Source organism: Vombatus ursinus, unplaced genomic scaffold (genome assembly GCF_900497805.2).
Source record: "Vombatus ursinus unplaced genomic scaffold, bare-nosed wombat genome assembly UNPS02008996.1, whole genome shotgun sequence".
Taxonomy (NCBI): Eukaryota; Metazoa; Chordata; class Mammalia; order Diprotodontia; family Vombatidae; genus Vombatus; species Vombatus ursinus.
The window spans coordinates 4,628,623-4,656,400 of NW_020948774.1; the positions used below are offsets into that span (position 1 = coordinate 4,628,623).

General features: G+C 39.9%; 1 long non-coding RNA gene across 1 annotated transcript in view; it reads left to right on the forward strand.

The window, feature by feature from the left end:
* Positions 1 to 1,649: 1,649 nt before the first annotated feature.
* The window catches only part of LOC114034472, a 513,997-nt gene continuing 487,868 nt past the window's right edge, over positions 1,650 to 27,778 (forward strand). The window contains exon 1 of the long non-coding RNA XR_003568105.1: positions 1,650 to 1,744. This is a non-coding gene — a long non-coding RNA (uncharacterized LOC114034472). The remainder of the gene's footprint in view (positions 1,745 to 27,778) is intronic.

Below are 27,778 nucleotides of genomic sequence, written 5' to 3' on the forward strand. Positions count from 1 at the left end.
ATATTTTCCTTTTCCTTTCTGCCTTCATCTGATGCTAAACTCAAGCAGCTATGCATTTAAAATTTCTCTGTCCACTCCTCATTTCCTGAGTTGACCACTGGGAATGTCAACTCAGGACTGACTTATGTGATCTGGCTAAAATTCATTTAGGAGATCCCTAGATTAAATGTCATGAATTCGTATGCTAATGACTTTGACTTTAAAGTCATCCTCAGAAACCTTAAAGTAGAAGAACTGTTACCTCTCAAAGGAATAGGCTATAGACTGAAACTTTACCATGTATAATGGGGTCAGAAGAAACCAGCAACTCTTAATTTGAGGGAAGAGTGCTAACCTAACCCTAGACACCTCTTTATCCCTAGCCTCCAAAGTCATTAAATCAGCTGGGGAAATTAGAAAGGCTTAGGCCAAGTCATACACATTAAATTGGAAGTGGGGTGGGACTTAAAAAGGAGACAGTTTTAACCAAACCTCTAACTAGGTTTTCCTCTGCTTGTCCAGGAAAGAAAACCAGGAAAAGGAATCTGCTGTGCAGATGGTTTGGCCCTAACTCCTCTGGAAATCTTTCTGGTGGGTGAACTAGAAGGAAAAAGAGATGCAAAATAGGGGTAGGGAGTCTTTTCCGCATGGATGAAAAAAGGAGGGGGAGTTTGGGGTTGACCATGGATATACTCGGAACTGGAGACTGAGGGCTGGCATGTACAGGGTGCGTTCTTTACGTTGTGCGTTACTGCCTTAGCTAAAGCCAACTGGGGAGCCTAAGAAGAGACCGGGTGGTGATGGGGGCGGTGAGAGAGAGGACGCCACTTGGTGGAAGATGGGGATGAGAGGAGATCCTGGGAGCCGACCGGGAAGATCGAGTCTTTCCTGGTTTTTCCCGTTAAGCATAATTAAACCTTCCCTGTTTCGGAGGTGCCTTCCTTACTCCTCGCCCTACCCATCACCTGCCTCAAAGCTTCTCCACTAGGCAGGTGCGGAGGTGCCTGCCTCTCACAGCGTTGCACAGCACGTGCGCGCCACTCGTCACCTCCTCCTAGTCCTCTCACGCCCTGGGACTGGCCGCTCCCTCTCCTCCGCCCCTTCTCGTACACGGTCTTCCCTTACCCTCCCTAACCCCGGGACCCCTCCCTCGTTGGGCGGTGCGCGCGCTACACTCGCGCGGGTGCTGCTGCTGCCACTGCTGCCACTGCTACCACGGCTGCCACTGCTGCCACTGCTGCGTGCTCCTGCTCCTTTCCCTCCCCAGCAAAGCGAAAGATACAGGGAGGCAGAGGGGGAAAAAGAGAGAGAGCGAGAGAGAGAAAGAGGGAGGGAGCCAGGTGTCTTGGAGCTTTCCTGGGGTAAACTGCTCTCGCTCCCACGTTCTGCCTGGCTCTGGAGCTCCAGGTACCGAAAATCCTCCTCAGCTCCCACCCAGGACCCCAGTCTCCTTCCCGCCCCAGCTCCACGGGCTTCTTCTCCCGCTTCTCTGGCCAACGAAGCCCAGGCTGCTGGGCACCTCTCCCGCTGTACACGCTGCACACGAGTCGAGTCGCGTGGTAGGGTACAGAGCCGAGATCCGCTGCAGCCTCTGCCGCCTCCGCCTCCGCCTTCGCCTTCGCTTCCTCCTCCGCTTCCTGCGGCCGGCGAGGCTCTCCCAGTCCCTCAGAGGGGGTGCCTTCTCCGGACACTTTGAGGGGGTGGGGAATGCAGCTAGGGGATGGCAGTGCGTCTCCCCTCACCTGCCGTTGGGAACGCTGAGACCGTGAGTAACAGCAGCGCCCCCCGGCCAGCCGCTTCGGCTCCGGATTCCTATTTTATTGGTTATTATTATCTTTGGGGGTGAAAGAAGAGAAGGGAAAACATGGAACCTGGGGTAGGAGATGCACCGAGGGATGGGGGTGAGTGGAGGATGAAGAGGAGGAAGAGAAGAAGGAGGAGGAAGAGGAAGAGGAGGAGGGAGAGGAAGACGAGAAGGGACAACCGGGGCTTTGGAGAGGGAGACGGGGAGATGGGGAGACGAAGGGACCGGGGGTGGGAATAGGACGCTGAACATAAGGGATATAAATGGGGGTGGGCATTGCATCCAGGGACGCGAATGCAGGAAGTGGTGGTGGGGGGGAGGGAATTGAGGGACAAGAGAGGCTAGAGGGATTCGCAGAGGTCTAGGGGCTGGAGAGCTGGGAGATAGCAGGGACAGATGATAGGTGCTGAAAGAGAGGGCATCGCAGATTCGGGAGGACAGCGCCCTGAAGGGTTAGGGGGTCACACAGGCTCCTGCCTCTCGAGGTCGTAGGTTGACTGGGATGATGGCTCGGGGGCAGGGAAGGAGAGGAGCAGGTTTTGTGAATGGAGAAGGAGCAGTTGGTAATGAGGTGCTATCTCTCCGTCTGGTGGTGTTCCGCGCTAAGCTGAATCCTTCCTCTTCTTTTGCTCCATTCAGATGTCGGGGCAGTCCCGGGCACAGGGTGCCGTGGCAGCGGTGGCGGCTGCACAATACCCTGCGCACGGGGGAATTCCCTTTGAGGGATGGGGGTGGGGAGGGGAAAAAGAGATTAATTCTCCCTTCAAACGGATTTGTCAGAGGGAAAACCAGCTTCTGCGGAGCGGGTTGGGGGGAAGGAGAGGGTCGTCTTAGGTCAAAGCTTGAGACTTTTATTTTTGGAATGAGCCTACTAAAACGGGACAGAGCCTACCTCTCGTCCCCTCAAACAACGAAAGGAAGGAAAATCCCTTGATGCTGCCATCTCTGGGAGATTTTTAGTGGGGGGAGGGGGAACCCCTCTCAGAGGGCATGTACTAGATTGGTGGGGAGAAGGGTTACCTGGAAGTGGGATATAACCAAAGAGAGTTAAGTGGATGTTGCTGGGCTAGGCGGGTGTTGTTGATTGAATGTTTGCTGGCAGCCAGAGATGCAGGCGGCGTTGGGCACCCACCAATTCCTAAAGAGAACAGCTGGATCCTAGAGTGCAAAGAGGGAGAGGGAGAGAGTGAGTCTGCGTGTGTTTGTGTCAGGGGATGTCTATCTCTTGGGGAGGAGGGATTGGAGTATTCGTGGCGACCTTTGTAAAAACGTTCACATTTCCCTCAAGGGAGTCTTCTGGCACAAAGATATAGATATCCGGGGCTCCTTAATTTTGCTCTTCGAAGATTTTAGCCCCTTACTTTGGGGGAGGGGTGGCCAACTAGACCCATTCACCCAGGGAGATTTGGAGAAGCTTGGGGACAAGAGCTACACTGTCGCTCCGACTACGTTTAAACTTTCTGCCCCAGCGACCCTTGGGAAGTGGCTCTGCTTGGCCAGCCAGGTTCATTTTCAGTTTGGAAGGGAACCACGTTCCGCTGGTTTCCCTAGCTTGTTCTACTTGTTCGTTGGTACTCTCCTACCTATTGACATTGGGAGGGTTTGGGAGAGCGCCGCGCAAAGCCGTTTTTTATTGTTTCTTCTGCAGCCACAGAAGAGCAGAGGTGCTGCTGTGCAGAATACCAATATTGCGGGGCTCGGAGCTCTGCAATGCTCGCCCGGTCTGGGGACGCTGGAGAAGTGGGGGCAGTATGCAGAGGTGGGGGCGGGGTGTCTGAGGGTTTTACCAGCCCCAGATCCCGGGGCAATCATCTGCTTATTATTACTCTGCTACCAAGAGCCCGCGGTAAGCTCTTGGTCGAGAGTGGTAAATTGGCCTGAATGTGTAGAGGGGACAAAATACTATTATAAAGAGTGTGTGGAACTGCCTTTCCACAACCTCCAAATGAGAGCTGCAGCAGGAGATGCTAGAGCATCTATCACATAGCTTAGTGTGCATAGCATGAGCACTGAGGTGGCTTAGGTCGAAGGATGTTTGGGAGAATGCATATGTTGCGGCTGATGGGAACCCACACTTGAGGAAGGATTTAGGGGACCGAATGAGGAGTAGCGAAAACCAGTTTGTGTCTGGGAGAAACAAATCTCTCCTCCCCGCCCCCCACGCATGACTGGATGGCATTGGGGAAATTCAGGTGTTTGCAAGAGAACAAGTACATTTATGATGGGGGTTTTTGTTGTTTGTTTTTAAAGAAAAGCTAGTAAAAAGGTCCAGGTGAGTGGTGCTTAGATATAATGTCTGAGGCATAGTTGAACTCTGGCTTGGAGCAGAGTTCAGGGAAAGAGATACGAGATTGAAATCCCTCCTTCAGTGTTCACTGAAAAGGTGCATGAAGGTGCGCTTCTGGGCTCTAGTTTCCTGTTAGAAAAGCAGAGATCCAGAGCTTAGTGGGCCTACATGCCCGATCGCACACAAAGGTACTTTCGCACTTAGGACACAGTATTTAATTAATTGAATGGTGCCATTTAATAACTGTGTTTCAAATCTGAAACTTGCTTGGGCTTTTTGCTGGTCTGCTAAAAATAAATAAATAAAATGGATAAACATTCCGGCAGAACCCGCTCATTAAATTTACATTATGGATTCTTAACGGATGCCTTAATTAGTCTGTGTTGTTAACAGGAATATTACACTAATTAAAATCGGACCCTCCAGGTGAACGTAAATTGTAAAGGAAAAAATAGTGGCTCTAAAAGCGCTGGATCGTTACAGGGAAGACTGAGAGTAAGGATTGGGAAGGAAGATGGGCCCCCTTGCTCTGGCTGCCTCCTCCTATACTGTAATCAGTAGGAGTTGGCTAAGTTCAGGGTTGTCTGATTCATCTGATTTGGGGTCCTGGGGCAGCAGCTGGATAGGGGGTATGTCTTTGATTGTTTTCATTTTGACCTTAGCTCTGACAGCTTTGTATTCTTCACTCTTCCCGAATTTACTTTAGCACAGGTCTAGTTCCTAACCAGGCAACCACAAGCCCAATGCTATTGTCTTTGTAAGTGTGTAGAAACACGGTATTCCCCTTGCTTACGAGTTTAGCTGCAGGTTGAAGATTAGCCTAATTTAGGCTGTGACAGTGCAGTCAGGGAGATGTGTTTTTAACTTTACTTGAATCCCCCAATTCATATTTGGGGGGGGGCATAGCTGTAGTACTACTGTACTTAAGGGCAGGGGGTAGGGAAGTGAAACAGGCAAATTACATACTATTGTTTCTTGTCTCCAACCTAAGCCGACCTCCCTCTCACCCCTATAAGCAAACATTTTAAACAGTTGAAATTGTGATCTCTGAAGGGCGTTTTTTGAAGGGGAAAAGGTCACAATAAGGCAATGTGAAAATTTAGATGAGTGATTGTATGTATGTGATTGTATGTATGAGCCTCACGATTTTTTTAAAAAAAATACACACAAGCAGAGACACAACCTCCTTTCTGAGTCATTGTCTAACAGCAGCAATGCCCTCCAGCCCTCAAACTGAGGCTGGGCTATGACCTAGATTGCCCTAGGGAGGACAAGGATTTTGTTTACAGAAGTAGGCAGTGAGGATGGGAATGTCATTCCCTGGCTTGTACTCATTCTCTTAGTTCTCTCGAACTTAGAGAGGCTTCAGATCATTCTCTCCCTGTTCCACCTGTATATCAAGGAAGCAAAGGAGAAGCTGATCTTATCCCTCCTATATATTCAGGCAAGCAAGGCACTGAGAGGTTGTTTCATGCATAGCTTTTTGGCCTATCTCTCTGTGTGAGCTGTCACCATGGTTGGTAGATTCTCTTACATACCATATGGATGAGAGACAGACACCAGGTACTGAGGAATAAAGATGTGCATCCAAGACTTGGTCAGTGCTCTTGGCCACTTAAGATGTATAATATTATCTCTTGCCATTTGGTGTGGAGCAAATCATTCATATCAAGGACAGGGCTTAAGGGCCCACAAGTTTTTTTCTTGCTCCTATAATCTCATGATAACCATTATGACCATTGAGGGCTTGAGATATCCTGTCTTTTATATCCACAGAATGGGATTCTCAAAGTTTGGGGGAGTCAGATAATCCACTAGATTATTGTTTTGTCACGTCCAACTCTTCCTGATCTTATTTGGGGTTTTCTTGGCAAAGATACGAGGGTGGTTTGCCATTTCCTTTTCCAGCTCATTTTACAGATGAGGAACTGAGACAAACAGGTTAAGTGACTTGCCCAGGATCACACAGCTAGTAAGTATCTGAGGCCAGATTTGAACTCAGGAAGATGATTCTTCCTGACTCCACATTCTAGCCACTGGGCCACCTACCTGTTTTAGTTGTTTTGTTTAGTTGTTTTGAGTACATAGACTCAAATTCTGTCTTCTTCATTTACTAGTTAAGTGGTCTTGAGTAAATAACTTAAGAACCTCTAAGCCTCAGTTTCCTTATCTGTAAAGTGATATTCCTTTGTGGGACTGTTGAATGTCAAATGAGAACCTATTCTTTTGAGAAAATAAGTTGTACATAAAGTGTTCCCTTGCATTGGTGGAGGGAATTTCTCCTCCTGGACTGATGAAATCACAGTTCCAGTCTCTACCAACATATAAATGTAAGATATTATTGTTGTTGTTGAGGATTTTGGTGACAGAAGCCGAGTATAGGAAAGATGCTGCATGGAAGAGATAGGAGACAGACTTAAAACTCAGAGAGGTGTACCCTGGTGCACCAAAGTACCTAGTGATCTGAGGGTTGGGGGAAATAAAAATCTGTAGTATTTTTTAGGTCTTGGTTAAATTGGCAAAGTATTGTTGCCAGGAGGAATACCATTCCCAATTCTGTATCCTAACTAGGCACAGCCTGTGTCTGGCCAGAAGGGAGGGGCAAGGAAAGCAAAGGGACTCTCCAAAGAGCTATCCAAAGAGATGAGTTATACATTGTGTGGAGCAGCAGGGGCAAAAGCTAAATTGAAATGTCATCATTGTTTTTGTTTTCAATGGTTGCAGTATGGGGATTACCTTTCTCTCATATGTCTTCAGTTTTTGGTTGGTTGTCTTTCAGTGTTTATTTATTTCCTCGCTCCTGCTTGACACTCTGTTATGAAGACAAATGGAACCTGACATAGAGCTGTCATTTGGTGAGGAATTTTTTATTTTTAAACATGTGAAGGGGAAAAGCCATATTGTAACTTTTTTTTCTACCTTAAAAACAAAGACTCATCCTAGAAACCTGGATTTCCCCAAATCCCTACAGCACCTATTTTGTTTTCCACAAGGAACTGGCTTTGTAAACAAGATCCCATTTGTATCCAAATCTTTTTTATTAGGTGTAATATTTTTGCCCTTTATTTTATACAGTATTATACTCTTTTCACAAGCTCATGAAACATTCATGAAGCCTAAACATGTGTGCCTCTGCCTCTGTGAAGTAGGATTCCTTCTGCTGTATCACTGTCTCCATTTTATTTATGTCTTGGTTCTCTATCGCTGCCTATACCTAACTCCAAGCTTTTTCTCTCGCCTATGTGTGTGTGTATACACAATATGTATGTCTTTCTCTCTATATATACATGTGTATATACATATGCATATATCTTTATCTTCCTTGACTTCCTTCTTTCTATTTTACTTTAAAATTGCTTTTTTCGTAGGATATGATATATACACATATGCCAAGATATATTCATTTTGATTTGGGTCTCTTAATTTCATCAGTCTAGGGCTTTTCTTGTGGGGACACTCCCTCCATCAGTGTAAATGGACAGCTCAACTTTAAGTCTTTGAGAGTTTCTTGGGGGTTGGAGAGGCTGTAACTTGTTCATGGTATATGTATGTGTGTGTTGTATATACTTTCTGATCACAAAACCTTTTTCAAATAGTATCTCTTTTGGGATGAGGCAAGTAGTATAACTATTATGTCAGTTTTACAAATGAGGAAATTAAGGCCCAGACCGATTAGGAAACTTGGTCACTCAGTAAGTGGCAGAGCCCACAATAGAATCCATATCTTATGACTCTATTTACTGTTCTTTATTTTGAAAATAAATTTAAAAAAGTAAACTTGACAAAAATCAATAAATTTCTCTCTACAAAGAAGAATAGTACATGAAGAAAGGAATCATTACTATGTGTAGCTTTTTGAGGGTGTATCTAAGATTTAAGATGATAGTTCTGATATTGTCCAGCGGGCCTCCTTCTGAGCTTCCTTTTTCTCCCTTCTATTTTCAAAAATGATTTGTGCATATCCTTTTCTTTCTTTTTCTTCTTAAAAAAGGTATTTGTATAACTTTTACCTAACCCTGCCTCAATAGCTCTGGTCCCTGAAATAAAGGACAAATCAAAGTACTTCCTAGTAATAATCAAGTGTACCATGCAAAGCAAACCCACACATTAGCTGTATTTGAAGATGTATATTTTATTCTACATCTTGAATCCATTACTTCTGCCAAGAGGTGGGAAGCTTAGTTTATCAGCCTTCTGTTGTTATGGTTGGTTGTGGTATTGATCATAGATCTTAAGCCTTTCAGAGTTGCCTTCCTTTAATGTGAAAATAATTGTAAAAAGTGTTCCCCTGGTTCCACTCTCTTCACTCTTCTTCCCAGGTTTCTCTGGACCTATCTCTTTCATCATTTCTTATGGAACAATAATATTTTATTACATATATATGCCATAATTTGTTCAGCTACTCTCCAAATGAGGGGTACCCACTTTGTTTTCTAGTTGTTGTTGTTTTTTTTCTACAACAAAAAGTGCTACTATAAATGTTTCTCTGTTTGTGAATCTTTGTCCTCTTTCTTTGATGTCTTTGGGTAAGCCACCTCTGTGCTAGTAATGGTATTGCTAATTCAAAGGGATTGCACTTTTTGGGTGTAGTTCCAAATTATTTTTCGGAATAGTTGAACTTCTTCACAGCTCCACTAATAGTTCATTAGAATGCCTGTATTCCCATAGCCCTTCCAGTGATTGTCATTTTCCATTTTTGTCAACTTTGCCAATCGGTTGAGTGTGATATGGAGCTTTCAAGTGATTTTAATATGCATTTTTTCTTATAAGTGATTTGGAACATTTTTTCTTATGATTGTTGGTAACTTGTCTTTCTTCTTTTGAGCACTACTTGTTCATATCTGTTGAGGAATAGCTAATTTTTTATGTATTTCTAATATTTCCCTATATATCTTAGATTTAAGACTTTTATCAGAAAAACTTGGTGAAAAGTTTTTCCCCCAGTTAATTGTTTCCTTTCTAATTTTATCTGAATTGATTTTGTGCAAAACCTTTCAAATTATATGTAGACAAAAGTATCCATTTAATCTCCTGTGATCCTTTTAATCTTTGGTTTGGCCCAAAACCCTTCCTCTATCCACAAGTGTGAAAAGCATCATCTTCCCTGTTCTTCTACTTTGTGATTTGACTTTTTATATCTAGGTTAAGCATCCATTTGGAACTTACTGTAGCATATGGTGTGAGATGTTGGTCTAAACATAATTTCTGCCACATGGCTTTTTTAGAAGGTTTTAAAACCTCTTTAGAAGGTTTTGTCAAATAGTGAGACTTGGGTAGTTAGAGTCTTTGGGTTTATTGAACACTATGCCATGATATTTGTTTACTTCTATGCACTTTATTTTGCATATATGTTCTGCTGATCAACTATTCTGTTTTTTTTAGCCAGTTCCATAGAGATGTGGTACTTTATAATTAGTAGTAGAGTTTGATTGAAAATAATACTGCCAGGCCCCCTTCCTTCCAACACTTTTTTTCTTTTTTCCCTTTAGGAGTCTTGAAAATTTGTTTCTCCAGATTAATTTTTTTGTTGTTATTTTTAGTTCTATAAAGTAATTAAGTGTCCCATGATAGGCTATTACATTGGTCTCATATCAATTGCAGAGCACCACTGATATTGGTGTTGGGTTGGCTCTTTTTCCTGCTGTAGCTCCCAGGGCTCAGAGGAGTGAGTGCATGGTATGGTCCTATTATAGAGAGTTATGGGAATGAGTCTTTTCCCCTAGTTCCTAATTACTAGAGGTTGGACTGATTGTAACCCCTTGTTCTGAGTGCTAAGTGGCTTCAGGTCCATTTTCAGGTGTTCGGCCAGTCTTCTCTGTCATAGCTCCTTTACAATATCTTGTTTATCATAGGATCATAGCTTTAGAGCTGGAAGACACCTTAGAGAGCATCTATTCCAACATCTTCATTTTACATATAAGACAACTGAGGTTCTAAGAAATTAAATTACTTGCTTAAGGTCACACAGGCATTAAATGGCAGAACCAGGACTAAAACCAGTTACTCTTGAATTGAAATCTAATACCTCTTCCACTCAATCACTCTGTATCCTGCATGTGTGTGAGTGTGTATGTGTTGGTATTTTACCTGTGAATTAAGATCCTCTTACATCTTTGTTCTGTCCCTATTCTCTGAGTCTAGGTTTTCCCAATTTTCCCCCTCCTCTTCTGACATCTCTCAGATGTCTTTCTGTAGTAGGATCTTCACTATTGTCTCATTCATGAAGAGGTGTCCCTTCTTGTGGCCAGGGCAAACCCCAATGCTTGCACCTTTGATTCCAAATTATCTTATCCTTTCTTCTCCAGAAGATTGCCTCCAATACCATCCCCATCCTTTCACCAGTCTTCAGTCTCTACCTGACTATTTGTATTATTGTCTACAAACATATTCACATTTCCCCATCCCTAAAATACCCTCACTTGATCCTGTCATCTCTGCTACCTATTCTCCTGTATTTCTCCCCTCTTTCTCTACTAAACAACTTGAGGAAGTTATCTTACCTTGATGTCCCCATTTCTCTTCTTACTTGATTCTAAACCCTCTGCAATCTGGCTTCCAAATTCATGCCTCCACTGCAATTGCTGTCTCCAGTGTTACTAACGATCTCTTAATTTCTAAATGTAGTGACCTTTTCTGAATTCACATCTTTCTTGACCTCTGTCTTTGACACTGTCTTCTCTTGGATATTCTCTCCTCTCTAGGTTTTTGATGACACTCCTCTCTTCTAGTTCTCTTCTTGCCTGTCTGACTACATATTGTTCTCTTTTGCCAAATCTTCAAACAGGTTATTCCCACTAACCATGAGTGTCTCCCAAGGCTCTGTTCTGGGTTGTCTTCTTTCTCTATATGGTTTAGCTTAGTGATCTTCTCAGATCCCACAGGCCCAATTATCATCTCTGTGAAGATTATTCCCAAATCTCTTTATCCAATTCTAATTTCTCTTCTGAGTTTCAGGCTCGATTCACCAACATCGGCAACTGGATGTCCCATGGACATTTCAAACTCAGTATGTCCAAAACAGAACCCACTGCCTTTTCCCAATCCCTCCCCCTCTTCTCAATTTTTCTATTACTGTGAAGGGCACCATCACACTCCCAGTTACCCAGTCTCACAACATAGGTGAAATCCTCAATTACTCACCCCACATCCAATCTGTCATTTCTATCTTTACACCATTTCTGGTCCCCTTCTCTCAACTCTCACAGCTGACACCCTCATGAAAGCCTTTATTTACCTCATCTTTGGACTATTGCAATGGCCTTGTAGTCCTAAAAATAAAAAAAAAATTTGTATCTAAACTTGAAGAACTGCTTCTGGGTCTCCACAGAAGCTGGGGGTGCTATTCTTTATGCAGGAGTAGAGTGTAGACCAGGTTCATTCTTGGGTGTGTCCACCTCTATTAAGAAGAATTAGGCTCTCTTTTTTCACATTCCCTGCTCATTCATTCTTCCACTTTAGTGTCCTCAGGGACAATTTTACTTATAGCTCATGGCTTTGGGTGTCCCTAAAAAGCAGGGAATAAAAGCTGTACACAATGAATAATATAAATCAGGTGCAGGACAGGCAATTTATTCATGCATGCATATAAAAAGCTGAACGTAAAAAGACTCAAAAAGCATGCATTAACAGAAAAGCATTCAGAAACTTAACTACTATTACAATTTGCTGAGAGGCTGATACTTAACCTTATTTTAACATAAAGAAGTTTGCTTGTCTCATAATTAAGCAATTTACCTTTCACCACTGTCCAAATAACTTCAGGTAAATGTTTGCTGGTAAAACAGCAAGACTTGGGACAACCCTCTTGTCTGTGGCCATCCTCTTTGGTATAGAAGCTTTCTTTACCTCCATACCACTCCTGTGGCTGCTGCAACCAACTGCTTCTCTCATTGAACCCAGTGGTACTGGATCTCTTGAACTTTATAAGACCACCTCCAAAACCTGGATGTGTCCATTTCAGGAAACTCTTTCTCAATATCAGGAAAGAAAGAGCACAAAAGAGGCAGCCCAAACTTAGGGTCTTGATTACCTAGGCAGGACATGTGCTTTAGATACCACATACTTGCATTATTTCTTAGTATTAGGATAGCATTATATTTAAAGGTTCATATATTTTGGCATATAAGAATTAATTAAATGTAAATGCTTAGATATCTTTCTACTAACCTTTGCTGTTCTCAATCACTACTTAATATAAACCATACTTTTTCTTCAGTCTTAGGTAAAAAATAGATTTAATTCACTCTGATCATTTCCTTAGACTAAGAAAGTCAAATGAGATGTATAAACTGTTTTTGTTGTTGTTTAATCATTTTCAGTCATGTCCAACTCTTTGTGACCCCATTTGGGATTTTCTTGGCAGAGATACTGGAGTGACTTGCCATTTTCTTCTCCAGCTCCTTTTACAGATGAGGAAACTGATCAAATAAGGGTAAGTGACTTGCCTGGGTCACACAGCTAGTGTCTGTGGGCAGATTTGAACTAGGGAAGATGAGTCTTCCTGACACCAGGCTTGGTGCTCTTTTCACTGTGCAAACATAATTTCAGGGAATCATGGAAGCTTTGCATTAAAAGCCCTTGCATATATTTTCTGTTTAACCTTTTTTTCCCTAGGAAGGATGGGATTTAATGTCCTTCTTTCAAAATAGAAATATTTCACTGGTTTTCTTATCACCATAACAAATAACATTTATGTACTATTTACAAAATTTTAAAGCCCTTTATATACATTATTTCACTGAAGCATCCTGAAAACCTTATGAGATTGGTACTACCTGGGTTATTTCCCTATTTTACAGATGAAGAAATTGATGCTACAAGACCTAAAAGGACTTGCCATGTAGTCACACAGCTCATGTCAAAGGCTGGCTTTTAACTCACATCTTCTTGGTTCTGAGTTCAGTGCTCCTGTCCACCATCTTCTGCTAATTTTCTGAGCGAGTTCTCAGAACGTTCTCTTCTGATTGCTTTGTGCCATACATCACATTGTACTCAAAGCAGAGAGAGAGAAAATCAGTGTGGAAGACACAGGTCTATATAAAAATTCCGGGTAGATTTTTCTCCAATCATTAGGGAATCCCATTGTTATTTTACTAATTTGCTTTGAACTGTCTTCTTGCTATTTTACCCACATTTGCATTTGATCAGTCACCTTTTTAACCAAAGGCTGCCTTCAGTTTTGTAGCACTGTTTGTGCTATAGAAAGCTAACTCTTAAACAGACCAAATTTTTCCTCATAGCAAGCCTCTTAAGACACATTTAATATGATACAGCTTTTAAATAGAGATAGAAAAACAATTTCCTCAGAGATAACCTCTAAATTCATTAATCATGCCTTGTGCATAACATGTGGCATTAGTGTTTTCTGTATGGATGCAGCTAGATAGCACAGTTAGGTAGAGCACTGGGCCTGGAGTCAGGAAGACTCATCTTCCAGAGTTCAAATATGCCCTCAGACACTAGCTGTGTGACCCCAGGCAAATCACTTATCCTTGTCTGCTCAGTTTCTTTGTCTGTAAAATGGGAATAAACCTTGAAGGGTTGTTGTGGGGATCAAGTGAAATATTTGTAAAGTGCTTAGCACAGTGCCAGGCACATAGTAGGGACTATATAAATGCTCATTCCTTTATCGCATAGTTGTGACATAAGTAGGGGAAATGACTTGTTTAGAGTAAGATATGGTTATTAAGGCTCTTATTCTGACTTGCCAAATTCCCTGATTCAGGGTGGTTGGTGCAATGGAAAGAATGCTGGATTTGGAGTCAGAGGTCATTTGAGTCATGTCTGGCTTTTTGTGACCCCATTTGGGATTTTCTTGGTAAAAACACTGAAACGATTTGCTATTTACTTCTCCAGCTCATTTTACAGCTGAGGAACTAAGGCAAACATGGTCTTGCCCAGAGTTGCACAGCTATCAAGTATCTGAGGCTGGATTTCAACTCAGGTCTTCATGACTCCAGGCCCAGCTCTCCATCCACTGTGTCACTTAGGTGCCCTTTAGCTGTTTAACCATTTTATAATGAACATATTTGATAGTGAGATGACTATAATAGGTAGAGGTCTACTCCCCATCACACAGGGAGTGCAAGATTGTAATCTTGGTCCTCAGGTAGTCTATGCACACAAACATTAGCTGTATTATCCACAAAGAAGAAAAAAAATAAAAACAAAACATATTTTTTGAACCCTTGGACATCTTTAACCATCTAGGTTAGTTGTCTGATTCTTCTGTTGCAGGGCTATTCCATTATATTTCAGTTTTGTGGAGAAATGGTTGTGTCTCTGGATTCAATACTCCTGGTAACTTCTGATGTAATTTTGAAGTTAGCCTTTGAAACAGGGAGAATCTAACAAAAATAAGACAAAATGAGGTTTAAAAAATTAACTGCTGAATGAATGGTAATAATGCAAATAAACACCTGCTATGTGCAAAGTATTTAGGGCTAGAGTAGGACTGCCACTCTAACCCTAAATGCTAGGCACTAGAAAGACAGTAAAAAATGAGGCAGTTCCTGCTCCAAAGAACCTTATATGATACTTGGGAATATAATAGATGTGCTAAGGAAATGTAAGATAGTTTGGGGGAGGGAATACATACTTACAAACTTAATAATGTAGCACCCTCTTCTGTCCCTAACTCAGCACTGGGAAGTTTTTAAGTTGAGTCCTCAGGGGAGTGATGTCCTAGAGTCCTGGAGTGGACTGTAGGAGTCCACACTCTTAAAACTATAGTTAATGAGACCACCTTGGCATGTTTACCTTTAATAGTCAACCAGTAGGAACTTAAAGCAAAGACATTTACTAAGATAGCATAGTAAGAACAGTAGCTATAGATATTCCCTCCGTAAGACTGGGTTATACTTTCCCATAAACATGCATAGTGTTACAGGTACTAAGGTTTACATCTAGCAAACATAACTCACACCTCTGGTACCACAGAGAATATAATTTCTCTTTTCATAGTGTCCTCACATTGCTTCTCCCTGCTCAGCTAAACTCCCTGGGTCTGCTTCTTTCCACAGCTTCACTTTTGACTACTGGGGTTAATTTCTTTGTCTCTGTCCTAACCCCCCCCCCCCCCATTTTCTTTTTATTATAAACTTTATAAATCTCAAGAAACATGAACATGTCAATATGTAAAGAACAATGAAAAGGACTGTATATGAAACAGTGGACTTCTATTATGTATAGTTTGTCTTTTCCCCACCATGTATACCTTATGTTTTTATTTTGTGTAATTCAAATTTAACATGGTAATTTCAAAACTGCCCTGCTTGTCTGTCACTTTCTGACTTTCTGACTTCCTTCTGCTCTCCTCTGTTGAATTGCTTTAATGATTCATTGATATTCTTTTCTTTCTTCCTTTTTCTTTTGTTTCACTAGCCACTAAGTCTACTCCCTGGTAATTATCCCCACCAAAAAGAAATAAAAGCCCTCCCTTATATCAAATATGTATAATAATGAAAAACAGATCCATACATTATATATGTCTGAGAATGTATATATGCCCTATTATTCATCTCAAGTATAGCATGATTTAGCATCACTCTTCTGGACTTGGAAATCCTCTTTCTGTTTCTAACATAGACACTGCAGCTGGGAGTTATTGGGGCTAGACACCTGCAACACTCCCTGCTCTGAACCCAGTCATTTTAATTTATACCAGGTCATTGCTAGAGGGAAGCCTCTAATTAGATTCCCCTTTCTCATATTCATTAGCTTAATGAAACATTAAGTGGTATTTTGGGGACAATGTTACTTTTTTGACTCATCAAGAGTCTTTCCCCAACCAAGGGAAGCAAGATGAGATACTAAATGTACAATATAAATTGGTTATAGGACAAGTCATTTTTCCCTACAAGAAAAGTAATGGTAACCATTTTTTAAAAAATCGTCCTAATCATCAGCAGAATGACTTAAAACAGTCAGTAGCATATCTATGAGTACAATTGCCTGGGAGGCTTATATTCAAGACTTGTTGGGACATATTACAGTTTACAGGACTCTTAATTAGTAATTTTCACATTTCACCTCTTCCTTCCACTTTCTGAATGCTTGGCTGGTGAAAGCTCGTTGGCAAATTGGCCAAAATGGGCCATTCCCACTTAACATTGATTCTAGTTTTTAAATTGTTTGCATCTGTTTTTCTTTATAGTTGTATTTTGTAATTTGTATGAATCATTCTCCTGGTTCTGCCCACTTCAATCTGTACTGGTTAATTCAAGTCTTCCCAAATTTCTATGAATCCATCTCTTTATTTACATACATATATCATTCCCCAATTGATAGGCACCTATTTTATTATTTCTAGTTCTTCACTACAGCAAAAAGTACTGCTAATACTATTTTTCTTTTTATGAGTCCTTTCCTTCTTTATTTAGTCTTTGGGGGATAAGAATAGTGGTATTTCAGGGACAAAGGGTTAAGGTTAGGGTTTAGTGACTTTTGAGGGATAGTTCCAAATTGCTTTCCAAAATGATTAAACCACTTTACACTGCATTAGTTCTGTCTTCCCACAACACATCCAACAACTGCCATTTTCATATTTTGTCATTTTTGTCAATTTGACGGGTATGCCATATAGCTTCTAAGCTGTTTTAATGTTCATTTCTCTTATTATTAATACTTTGGATTATTAAAATACCATTGATAACTTACCTTTTTTTTCTTTTGAGAGCTGTTTAGTCATATCCTTTACTTTTTATATATTGGCCTTAGACACTTATCAGCTATGTGAACCTGGGCAAATCACTTAACCTCTGTCTGCCTCAGTTTCCTCAACTGTAAAATGAGGCTAGTAATAGCACTTACCTCTCGAATTTGTTGTTGGGATCAAATGAGAAAATAATTATGAAAGTACTTAGCACAATGCCTAGTACATAGTAGGCACTTAATAAATACTTGATTCTTTTCTTCCTATTGGGGAAGGGCTCTTGTTCTTATGTATTTGAATTTAGTTCCCTATCTATCTTGGCTTTCAGATGTTTATCAGAGAAATTTGTCACGTAGATTTCCCCCCTCTAGTTAACTTACTTCCCTTTGATGCTAACTACATGTATTTTATTTGTGCAGAAACTTTCAATTTCATGTAATTAAAATCATCCATTTTATCTTCAGTAATATTCTAATATCCCTTCTTTTGTCACACACTCTTCCTTTATATACCAGCCAGATGGGGTGTTCTTGGTCATTGTGCTTCAGTCTTCAAGCCCCCTGGGATATCTCCTGTTGGGCTGCCACAATTTTTATAAATCCACTCCCCTCCCTGACAGAATTCCTAGTCAGAGATTTGTAGTCTCTTCCCCTATCCCCTCAGAATGCTATGCTATAATGCTATTTACCGGCATTCAAGTGAATTGATATTTTGGAGGTAAGTTTTTATATTGGCTAACAACATAATTTATTATACATCCACTATTATAACTAATATGTCTTCACCAGTGGAAGTAAAATATTAGTGTAATTATAGGCCAGTTAATTCATTTTTGTCCTGGTTTCCCCTATACTGTATTTAAAATAAGAATACAAAGATTTACAAACTTTAAGGGTAATAGCTGAAACTATATAAGGGAAGTGATTTAGAGAGTATTAGAGAAAATCAAAGATAAATGTATATGTATATATATGCACATTATATATAAACATATGTAAATGTTTTTATATATATGTACCATATATGTATATGGTATATAGTGATTTAGAGAGTATTAGAGAAAATCAAAGATAAATGTATATGTATATATATGCATATTATATATAAACATATGTATATGGTATATAGGCATCTTCTTTCTTTCCGCTACCCCAAAGCTCCTTCAAAGAAGGGACTATTTCTTTTTCATCTTTTTTTTTTTTTTGGTATCTCCAGCACTTAGCGCACAGTGCCTTACACATAGTAGACATTTAATAAATGTTTCTTGAATTTAATTCACTTGGGATTCTTTATATCTTACGCAATATGAATTACTGACTGGGGGGAAAGTGACTCATTGTAAGTATTACCTTGTGTTGGTAAATGCCTTTTGTGTCTTACATACAGGTATGTTGACAATACTGTAACTTTTATTTTTCCTTATTTACCTGTATTTTAATATGTAATATTAATGTTTCATTGGTAAGAGGACCTTCTTTTTCAAATAAAAGGACTGTCACAGTGGAAGAGACATGCAAAATAAAGCCTAGGTTATTGATAATATCAGGTATTTACATGTAAAAATATATTATTCGGTTCTTTTATTTTTCTTTAACTTTAGTTTTCAGAAGTCACCAAGGAGGCTTAGTCAATGATAATTAGGCTCCTCTCCCAAACAACAATTTAGCTTGTTCTTTTCCTGAGAAGAAAACTTGACTGGACATGGAAAATTTCAGTTTCAAAGGATAATTCTTCAGAAAGTAAATGAGCATTTGAAAATGAGGGCTATAAAGGAAGTCTTTAGGTAATGATCATAACTGTAATGTTTGGTACTTTGAATGCATTAATATATACTAAAATGGTGTAAAATATTAAGTCCACTGGAGGGGGAAAAACAACCAGAATTGATTTTTTTCCAGTGCTGGCTCTTTGTACCAGTGGACCTCAGGGGTCTTCTTGGCTTCAGGAGTGCAGCTGTCATCTCTTATGAGAAGACATTATCACTCTAATTGAGAGTCCTGCCCCTGACAGCAGGGATTCTTTCATAAACACAAAATATAGACTTGATATTAGATTATTATTCCCTCCCTCATCCTTCCAGTTGGTTCCTTCCAATATGATGTTGATGACTAGTAAGTGATAGGAATGAAGAGTTTTTCTGGTTTTTGACCCACTTCATTGAGTCACAATGGTTTGGAGACTGGGTTCAAAAGGGAAGGCATGTCTATCAGCTGGCAGCCACTCTTGGAAGAACACTGCAGCTTCTGGATGCCTTCTTTTTTCCCAGCTCTGCATTGATAAATCTTATTGGTGCTGCATTTCTCTCAGTTGACCTGGGGTTAGAAGCAGCTGGAAATCTATTTGCCTGGGGCTTCCTTGCTTCCCCTTCCAAGTTTTTCCCCTCCCCCTCATTACTCCAGCCTGGATGCAGGTGATGAGGCTGGCAAGCGGAGGTCAAGCAGTGTTTAGCTCTAGAAGCACAGGAGGGAAGATTTACAGTTCCTCCCTGCTCCACTTGATGGACAATTAAAGTGCTGCACGGTTGGAAGAGAGCGATGTCGTTAAGAGTCAGAATAGTCAGAATAAATCAGTCACCTTCACTTAAAGGTCTGAGCTGGACTGCTTTCAGGGGACTTTAAAGGCACAGAATACCATTTAGTTTATATTTTGAGACATAAGAATTTATTATAAAAATTTTGATGGCCAGGAGCACAAGAGTAGAAAGGTCTCAGCAAATAGGAGATTGGGTCATATGGCAAGAAGATTCAGTAGTTCATGGCAGCATTTGAGTGAGATGCTGGTCATAGTATTGTAGAATTAATGCTAGATAGCATCTAGTCCAACATCCTCATTTGACAGATGAGGAAACTGAAGCCTGGTATAGAGAAGTTACTTAACAAAAATCATACAGATAATAAGTAACAGTCAGAATTTTAACACAGTTACCCTGATTTTGTATCCTGTTTCTTTAGGATGCTTCAGCATTCTGTGCCATAAGCCTAAAGATTTGCAGGTCATTGTTGAAGGCACCAACATCTCTCTGTCTCTCTCTCTCTCTCTCTGTCTCTCTCTCTCTCTCTCTCTCTCTCTCTCTCTGTGTTTGAATTTGCACATGTGCTCGAAAGTGAATAGGCTTCGGCATCTCAAGTCGTTTGTAAAGATGATGAGATCTGATTAATCATGCTTAAAAAGTCTCTGCTTACCACCACTTTCCAAAGTTACCAGAAGAGTGAAGCTTAAGTATTTCCAGGTCCTTGTAATTTGTATGTACAGGAGGGGGATTAGGGAATTTCTGACAAATTGAGTCTCCCTTATCCATCTTTATAAACCGGATCCTACCAATAAATTCATCAGGCAATTGGGGGTAAGGGGGAGGACCCAGTTGATTAGAGGTCTTTGGATTTCCCCTCTATCTACCACATATATATTTCTTTATGTAGCAGAGGTAATGCAGCTGAACCTTCGATTTGGTGGATATCATGCTTGGGCCACTTGTAGTACCCTTGATAAAAGGCACCAGAAGATCCTGGTTGGTGTCTTGGTTTCTGTAATTGGGACCAGAGTGGAAAGGTAGGGGACTGTTTTAAGAAGAAGTTTGACCACTGCTTCTGACTGAGTCCCCAAGACCTTGGCCAGTGCGAGGATCCATTTACAAATGGTTCCTCATCTGGATTCTTCTGGACCTTGGTTTAGTACCAGGGAAGCCTGACCCTAAAGAGATAGAATCAGTCTTTTCTCTGGTTCATTCTTTCCCCTACCTGGAGTTATTCCAGTAAACCTCCTTCTTTAAAGTTTATGTGTGGCTTACATCTAGGTCTCCTCAGATAAATGAATGAAAAAGTATATATTAAGTACTTAGTATGTGCTGAGCACTGCTCAAAACCCTGGAAAGGATTAGTTTCTTTTAGAAAAGTTAAAAAGTACTATCAAGGTATAAGTAGGACAGCTATTTGTTTCTTCTTCTGCAAAAGACTCAGAAGCATGCGTTGATAAATACTTTAAACATGAAATTGTAACCCATAACTAAGGTCTCATTGAAGTACATAAACAGATACAGATGACATGTGAGCCAATCAAAGGATTCATAAAAATCCGTTGTCTCAATTATTTTCTCTCAAGAGGTAAGGTCTGGTAGACTTGCAAGACAATGCAAGAAGCAAGCATTTCTTTTCACCTTGGATCAGTACTTTCAAAGCATTTCACTCGAAATCTATATCTTGTGGTAAGCCAAATATTCATGCATCAGCTCTCTGGTGGTAGTAATCTTTTACCCAAAAAGAGTACAGGTACAGGGAGCATTTTGCACTGAACAACCAGCTTTCAGATCTTTCACTGACTGTGGACCATTTAAATTCATGAGGTAGCATCCAAGCTTATGAACATCTTTCTCAGGATTATTATTTGACCAATGTGCTCAGGGAAAGAAACACAAAGGAAAAGGGTAGCTAGGGAGTTGAGATCTAGTCTCAGGTTCACTCTAGACAAACACATGCTCTTACTGCCTATGGTGGTCACCATAGCTGCTACTGGAGAAAGGAAAGGAGAGAGAATACCTTTCAACCCTACCATACCTCTGACATAAGTCAAAGGGAGAGCATATATTCTGAAGAAATGAACATAAGCAAAGGGTAGAAGATTCTCCTTTAAAGCCTAGTGAATGAGAGATAATTGCATGAGGCAACCTTCTCCTTACTCAATGACCAAATCTCAATCTCTCTCTCTTCTCTCTTCCCTCTTCTCTCTCTCTCTTTCTCTCTCTCTCTTCTCTTTCTCTCTTTTCTCTCTCTCTTCTCTCTTCCCTCTTCTCTCTCTCTGTCTCTCTCTGTCTCTCTTCTCTCTCTCCTCTCTTTCTTCTCTTCTCTCCTCTCTTCTCGCTCTCTTTTCTCTTTCCCTCTTCTCTCTCTCTCTTTCTCTCATACACACACATACACACACACACACACACAAACCAGGAGCCTCTCTCCACTTACTTATTAGCAAGCAGCCAGACACATGTCACTGGAAATGATTCCAGCATGAAGCCCACCAGAAGGGGCCAGGGAGAAGGCACATCTTCATCACTCTTGGTACATTTATAATTTGTCTTTCGCATTATTTCAGTACTTTGATAGCTACTTGGAAGTTTTCTCTAGGAAAGTTTCTTTGTAGTATAACACCTATTTCAAAAACCTCTTCTACAGAGGCTATAGAAAGTGTTAACTGTCTCATTAAGGGCAGAAATGCTAAGAGTTACAGTTGTAACTGTCACTCTGAGATGCTTCTCCCTATGGAGTCAAGGAGATGGTGTTTTAAAAATATCTTTTGATCTATGAGGTAAACTATGGGGAAGACAATGAGCAAAAGGGTGAGAAGAACTTTCTTTCTTGTTATATCTGTCAACTTTTATTTTTATGAAGAAACAGTATAATGAGAATTTTATGAAGAGTGAGGATGAAGAAACTATTTAGAGTGATGATTTGAGAGAAGATACTGTTCCTGGCTAGAAAGAAACTAGAGAACAAGGAAAGAGGCTAGAGAGGACTTATTTATTGCTGGAATTGATTATTTATCTTTATTTTTTCCATTTTTTATTTTAAACATAATGAACCCAAATAAAATGAACATTTCCTTATATGTTTTGGAACAGAAGAAGAGAAATGAAACTCAATCTCTAATGAAGAGCTTGCATTTTAAAAGTATATACAAAATTCTACATGTAATTTTCAAAGCTGTCTTGCTGGTCCATGATTCCTTCTGTTCGGCCTTCTGTTCTCTTTTCATTTTTTTAAGGGGAGGGCTACCATATCTGTAATCCCCCTTTTCCTCTCATGTCTTCTGCACCAACTAAAAAAAAATCTTTCTAATAAATATGCATAGTCCAGTAAAGTATATTCCCATGTCAACCATGGAAAAAAAAAATCATCTTGCCTCTATTACTTCTATATATGGATGTAGATTACATGCTTTTCATCATTAGTCCTTTGGAATCATGGTTGATCATTGCATTGATTTGAATTCTTAAATATTTTAAAGTTGTCTGTCTTTACAATTGTTATTGTTGTTGTTATTGTGTAAGTTTTTCTCCAGGTCTATTGACTTCACTCTGTATAAATTCATACAAGTCTTCCTAGATTTCTCTGAAACTATTCTTTTGGTCATTTTTAATGGCACAATAGCTTTCTGTTACATCCACATACCATATTTTGTTCAGCCATTCCCCAATTTTTGGGCATTCTCTTAGATTCCAGTTCTTTGCCACTGCAAACAGCTGCTATAAATATTTTTTTCTATATATGGGTCCTTTTCTTCTTTCTTTGATTTTTTTGAGGGTATACATAAGCTTAGTAATTAATCTTCATCTTTCAAAGATCATGAAAATAATTTTTGGGAAGAGATTTTTTTCTCCTTCCTTTCTTCCTTCTTTTCTTCCTTCCTTCTTTCCTTCTTCCCTTCCTTCTTTCCTTCATTCCTCCCTCCATCTCTTCTTTCCTTTTTAAGCATTTATAATCTCTGCCTCGTATTGCCCCTCCCCCCAACTGAACAAATCATAAAAGAGGAAAATAGCACTTTCCTTACAAACATGTACAATTTAGCAAAATAAGTTCCCATCGTATCCATGTCTGAAAATGTATTTGAAGAGAAGTTTTGCTTGGTATCTTGAGTGAAGTGAATGGTGGAACTGTGTTCTCAGAAATGAAGAAAAGTCATCTGCCATTATAGTGAATATATGAGGTGACTCTGATATTTATCACAGCTAAAAATATTATAGATAATTTTATTGTCTTTGTTTTATTATTGATTGCATTGTTAATAAATTATATATTTGGTAACTTAAATACTTATTATACTGAAATAACTAAAGAATTTATTGTATATAGAGAGGAAGAAATACTATTGGGGGAAAAAAGGTTTCCTTAATTCATTGAATAAATAATATGAACTGGACTGGGGGCTCAGGTTAGTTTATTGAGACATATATTCGAATTTTATTAAATAATGAGGAAATATACAAGCATACTCCTGGATTTTCTCTACAATAAAAAGTTGAGACAGAGGAGATCCTCTTTGGCCCTCCTGCTGGCTAATTGATTATAGAATTCATTGTCGGAGACTTGTAATTCCTGGAAACTTTCTTTATTTGATGTGTTTCTCCACCTCCCCCTTCCCTTCCCACTTAGGGTTTTGAATTCCTTGATGGCTATGAAGAAGCTCAATATGTGGTGGTGGGACTGACATTAGATGTAATTCAGCCAGTCATCATGCCAGGCCTCGCATTAGCTTAGGTACTACAATTACAGGAAATCAAAAGGCTGAAAGGGCTGTTTAGGGTTTTCTTACCCTTTAAAAAACTATATTACTTTTCTTTACAGCAATGTAACACAATCCCTTTGACCCTGCGGTTGGGAAAGGGACTCTGAGGCAGCTGTCAATGTGGCTTGGCTCTCTGGCTTTGGTAGATAATAATATATGTAATAATTCAAAATATAGAAAACCAATTTGGTGGGAAGGGATTGAACCATTGTTTTGCATTGAGGTACTTTGCAGACAATAAAGGTAATCTGCATTACAGAACACTGCCTGCTGCAGTGAGTTAAAGCAGCATTATAGTGGAAAGAACAGAATGAATGGCTGAGTGTGAGACTGTGTGTGGGTGCACATTACATCAACAACATATTAAGGAACTCTCTTAGCAGTGAAGGTATGCTCCTTTTACAGAGGGATTGCTGGGTGTTCAAGAAACTCACCCCCTCTTCTCTACTGAAGCTGATAGAGCTTACTTTATATTTATTGATCAGCAAGTAGGAATCTAAAAGTATTGTTGTGATATCTTTTTAGGGTCTGTGAATGCATTTTTAAAAAATTTAAATTTAGATGAAAAAATATGTGTTCTTAAAGGTAGGTTGCAAATCTGGCATAAATGACATCTTAACCCCAGGCCCTGGTAGTTATATGAGTGAGAACTCTTAGCTTCACATGAAATTTCTGGGGCTGCTGATGTGCTAGTATTGTGAATTCTTAACAACATTTTGTCTTCCTCTACCTTCATGCTTTCTCTCTCAAGGATCTCCCTCCTCCCAATATTGGAAGAAGAAGTGTTGTTACCAAGAGGGCTTGGTAAACACTGAATTCTTCAAGTCTCTCAGTTACCTGTATAGGAGGATGGTGTAAGTTCTTTGGTTTTCCATTTTACAGATGGCTAGAAGAGTGCAGGCCACAGGGATTGCTCTATTTGAGAGTGATTTGCTCAAGTTCACATAGCGAACCAGTAAAAGAATCTAAGGATTCTGCTTTACAAACCATAAGACATATATCCTCCCACTTCAAAGGTAATTAGAAGTTAGGAGACAGCTACAGTATTGGACTTTGTTCCAGCACAGCCTATAATGTTATTTAAGGATATTATCTTTAAAAAATTTAAAAATTCCCCCCACACACCACTAAAGCACATAAATCCCCAACAGCAATCCAACAACCCACAAACTTTTTTTTTAACTTCTAGAAGTTGTCATGGTTACTCACAGGCATGGTTTCTAAGGCTCTGTTCCCATAAGTGTAAGTGTTAGCAGGATGAGTGAAAACCTGCACTTTTAGAGCATCTGTGGCATGTATGCTCACCTGTTTGTGCTCTTGTGTGGGATAAAAGAGCTGTGATGATTACTTTTTCTAGACCTTGGAAAGCGATATTCTAAGGTAGTACTTTTGAGATACTGGAGATGGCTGAATTTCTCTCCCACGCTAAAATAATTATAGCCAGGAGAACAGATAATCCAGTATTCTAAGTTAAGGTCCCTAACAACGAGGACTGTATGTGTGCATATATGCTAGGGGAAAAAAGGGACTGCATTGTCTTTTCCTAGCAGAGCTATCTGACTGCCTTGTCATATATGTAAATTTAATGACAATGGGATGCAACTGACTCATCTAACACTTGACTAATAGACTGACTTTTACCCTGAGCTCAGTTAGCAACAAATCTGTTAGCTAATCTGCAGCAGGTATGCGCCTCTGGTACTGCTGGATGTGCTGATCTCATTCAACCTAACAATATATTCAACAGACTATGAATTTCTATAAGGAAATTTTAGCCAGGTGAGGTAGAGAAGGAGAAAGATATAGAAAGGAGAATACTAAAGGACAGGCACATTATTTTACTCCTCATTTGCCTCAGTCTATGTTCTTCTAGGGACATTGGGTCTGGAATCAGCAAGACTCATCTTCCTGAGTTCAAATCTGGCTTCAGACACTTACTAGCTGTGTGACTCTGGGCAGGTCACTTAACCCTTTTTGCCTCAGTTTCCTCATCTGTAAAATGAGCTCAAGAAGGAAATGGCAAACCACTCTATTATATTTGCCAAGAAAACCCCAAATGGGGTCATGAAGTGTTGGACATGACTGAAATGACTGAACAACAACATGTTCTTGTAGAGACTGGGCAGCTTAAGCAGAGAAGTAGTTTTCATTTTGTAGTCCATTGGAATTCTGTGATGGGATGTCACTAAAACTCTTCATATAGTGTCAAAGTAACTGATTGGTAAGTTAAAAATTTAGTCAATCGTGGGATCATAGATTTAGTTCTGAAAGGTTCCTTAGAGACCATCTATTGTAAAACCTTTAATTTCTACAGATGAGGAAATTATGGCTAACTTACCCTAGGTCCTCAGGTGTGACCCTTTGACTGAATCAAAACTTCACAGAACAAATCCCCTTAATAAAAAGATTTGTTCTGTAAAACTTGGACTCAATCAAAAGGCTGCACCCAAGGATCTAGAAGGCCACATATAGCCTCGAGGCTGCAGGTTCCCCACCTCCGGTTTGGAGAATTTAAGGGACTTGTTTAGAGTCACATAGGTAGTAAGTATCCTGGTTCTAGCTCTATCCACTACACCAGACTGCCTCCAAATCAACTGGCTAATTCATAGTTCATAAGATTTAGGGTTGAAAGGGAACTAAGAACTCCTCTATTTCAACTTCTACATGTTCCCACTGAGGAAGAAACTGAGGCCCAAGAGGTGAAGGGATTTTTTTTTTCCAAGGTCAGGTAGTAAGTAGTTGTTTTGACTGCAGAACGGTAAACTATTGATTAGACTGAGGATATTCCATCTATTTCCTGTCATACAAACTGACTAATTTTCTAATTATTTTGTCATTATTTTGATAAAATGCCATTAAATCATATTTGGGGAAAAAATGTTTTTGCTTTGTTTATTCTATGATATCAGAGGACTACAGTTTTCTGATAAATTGATAGATATAGATAGACACTGATTTTATATGTATATATATACATACACACATATATATGTATATAGGAATAGGGACTGACTGAGAGGGTAGCTCTTTGTCTTCTAAACCACATTACCTCTTTTTCTGTGTACATGTGATTATTTAATAAAGATATTGGATAAAAGCAGTGAAACTAGGCAGTAACAACTTGGTGTCAGCTTTACTGTCATGAAAGCTATGGATATTAAGTATCCTTCCTTGACTGCAGGAACCTTAATCAATCCTCTTATTTTCCCTTCTTTATTTTTTTAAAAATTTTTTATTAATTTATTTTGATTTATCAATAATCACTTCCATATGCTTTTGAGTTTAAAATTTTTCTCCCCCTTCCTCCCCACCACCCTCCCCAAGACGGCACACAATCTGATATAGGCTTTACATTTACATTCATATTAAACATATTTTCACATTAGTGATGTTGTAAGTAGAAATTAAAACCAATAGGAGGAACTATCAGAAAGAGGAAACAAAACTCAACAGAAGAGAAAAAAAATAACAATTCGGCTTCTATAGTTCTTTCTTTGGATGTGGATAGCATTTTCCATCACAAAGCCTCTGGAGATGTCTTAGATCCTTGTATTGCCAGGAAGGGTTAAGTTTATCAATATTGGTCATTACACAACGTGGCTATTATTGTGTACAACGTTCTCTTGGTTCTGCCCACTTCACTCAGCATCAGACCATACAAATCTTTCCAGGTTTTTCTGAAGTCAGCCTGTTCATCATTTCTTATAGCACAATAGTATTTCATCACATTCATATACCACAACTTGCTCAGCCATTCCCCAATTGATGGGCATCCTCTCAATTTCCA